Source organism: Ursus americanus, chromosome 4, assembly GCF_024610735.1.
Source record: "Ursus americanus isolate L20-20 chromosome 4, mUrsAme1.1.p, whole genome shotgun sequence".
Classification (NCBI taxonomy): Eukaryota; Metazoa; Chordata; class Mammalia; order Carnivora; family Ursidae; genus Ursus; species Ursus americanus.
This window is the reverse complement of record NC_142130.1, coordinates 83008642-83011446: the sequence shown is the minus strand read 5'-3', so window position 1 is coordinate 83011446 and position 2805 is coordinate 83008642. Positions and strand designations below refer to the sequence as shown.

Genomic DNA, 2805 nt, shown 5'->3' with positions numbered 1-2805 from the left:
TGGCTAAGGACGTAAGAGTCCTAAGTTTGCTTTTGGGTCAGACAAAATATACACCACTTTTTTAGTCTATTGTAAGATATTTGCTTCTTTGATTCATCAAACATTTATTAAACATTTACAAAGTGATAGGCACGATAGCTTCTCAGCCGTTGACAAGTAACACACCAATCCTGCTGTTGTGAAAATTGCAATCTAGAAAACACTGAACTGATCATTTAACATTTTCTATAAAAAATGGCAAAAAAAAAAAAAAAGACTATACTTTTAGGGATCACTTCTATAGTTTGTCACTAGAGAAGTTTCTCTCAACATAGAATCCCGGAAGCCATGAGGAGGAAGTACAATGTCCTTTTCTGAGCATGAAGCTGGCTCTGGGTGTTGCTTCTGCAGCTGCCCTTTGCCAGTGATGATCTTTCTTCCCTCTATCGGAAGAACAAGAAGGAAGGTAAGCCATCTCGGCAGGGGGGCGGGGGAGGTTAGGATAAGATATTTTTACAGGATAACTGCTGCAAAAAAAGATGTAACGATTTAGGGGCTCACTTAATGTAAGTTTATGCCTCGTTCATATTTCAATCTCATTTGGGTTAAGTCGTTTGGGTTAAGGGACTTGTCGTTTGGGTTAAGGGACTTGTCGTTTGGGTTAAGGGACTTGTTTTCATCCATGGTCACATTCTTGCCCTGGACTCCTTTTGTTCTGCTGTTCCACCATCCCATAGGGCCTCACGGTCTTCAACAACCAGCAAGCAGAAGGGGTCAAACCATGAGGAAGCACAACCACTTCGTGAAAGCCTTGGTCTCAAAGTGGCACACACCACTTCTCCTTTCATTCAATTGACTGAAATAGTTACTACAAATAGTACAATACATAGTTACTACACATACTAATAAGGGGGGTGGTATAGAGGTAGAAAATGTAATAATTGGTTTGGCAACTACCTTCCAGCTACAACTTTATGGTGTGAACAAAGAGACCAGATTTTGGTGAACAGTTAGACTTATTTACAGTGAGTGCAAAATGGAAAACATCACTTAATATGCAAGCTTGTCATATCTGGGCCTTTAACTGGTCATAAAAGTATTAATAAAAAATTTACTTTAAAAAGCTTGAAAATATTTGATATACAAAAATACTGTTCAGTGTATCATGTAGAAATTTTCTTTTCTGGCCAAGATTAGGTTTATCATAAAGAATATATTTCCTTTGGTGAATATCTGGATTGAAAATTTGGATAATGGTGGTCTTCTTCAAACAAGGATAATTCCAGCATAGGAATGACTAGGTATTCAAGAAATGAATTTGGAAACTACATTGGATTGTATTAACATGAACAGAAATTAAAGCGTTATAAAAATTTGTAGTATCAAACCCAATCCCTATTCTCATTTTAGAATTTCCTATTTTGTGGAGGACAAGAATGTTTATAATCCAAAGTATTTGGTATTACACACCTCTAGATTATCGAAGTCATACTATGTTGTAAACAGATGATTTTTTAAGTTGTGAGATGAAGTATGGAAAACATTTGGAAAGACCAAATTGTATAGGGTAAATAATATATCTAGAATTAGGTCATAGTTCCCTTACTTCAAGTTCCCTGAAACGTATAGTAAATGCACCTCTTTACCATTCCATCTTTTCTTTTAGTCTTATATATCTGTTTAAAACATTCATCTTCATAAATACAGCTAACCAAGCTCTCATAGATGAACTAGAAATACATACCTTTATTCCATATATACAAGTAGTAGAATAAACAAAGTTTCTATTTTGGTAGATGCTATCATTCCATTGTATATGTGCTAACAGAACTTTTTTTTTTTTTTTTTTTTTGAGGAAGAAATGTCCCCGGACTGAACATTTCAAAAGTAAAAATCATGATGAGTTGACTATCTTTTCGTGTCCCCTCTTCAGCCACATCTTTATTTGCAGCTTGGCATAGTCTTATGATCCCATAATCTTTTCCTGGAATATAAGACCTGAATAAAAGTCAGCCATGCGTTTTCTAGAACAGGTACTTTCTTGATAAAAAGAGACAAGTACAGCTAGAAAAAGCCAAGAGTTCTCTACTTTTTCCCATATCCTTGCTTTGAATTTGTATTAGTTTGCCAGGGCTGTCATATCAAAGTATTACAAATTGGGTGTCTTGAGCAATAGAAATTCAGTGTCTCACTATTCTGAAGTGTTAGTAATGTGAAATAAAGGTATCTTCAGGGTTGGTTCCTTCTGAAGTCCATGACAGGAAGGATCTCCTTCCTCTCTCCTTGGCTTGTAGACCACTGTCTTCTCCCTGTGTCTTGTCATGTTATCTTCTCTCCATTCATCTGCTTCTTTGTCCAAAGTTCTTTTTATAAGGATACCAGTTATACTGGATTAGTCATTAATCTCTAAAAAGTCTATCTTTAAAAGGCCACATTTGAAGGTTCTTGGAGTTAAGACTCCAACATATATATATATATATATGTATATATATATATATATACATATATATATATATATTTTTGCAGGTTGTGGGGGGGGCACAATACAACCCATGATAGAACTCAAATATGATATTGAGTTAGAGTAACCATCTTGCAAAAATGAAGCAACCAGTATGAGAATGAAGTCCAACAACAGAACAAGATATGGATGATGGACAGAAAGAGTTAGAGTCACTGATGCCCCTAGAAAGGACCAGACAACCCCTACCTAATTCAGAATAATAATTTCTCTAAAATGCATTTACATAGTGAAAAATATATGAATGATTTAATAATTTAACATTCAGAAATTCTTGGAAGATTTAGAAGAACCTAAGATTAGTA

At 35.1% G+C, this 2805-nt stretch overlaps 1 non-coding gene across 1 annotated transcript; it reads left to right on the top strand.

Annotated features, from left to right (window-relative positions):
• The first annotated feature begins 252 nt into the window (after nt 1-252).
• LOC123784444 (small nucleolar RNA U3) lies at nt 253-465 on the top strand. Its single transcript, XR_006777442.2, has one exon. It is a non-coding gene; the product is annotated as a small nucleolar RNA U3 (small nucleolar RNA).
• The last annotated feature ends 2340 nt before the right edge of the window (nt 466-2805 follow it).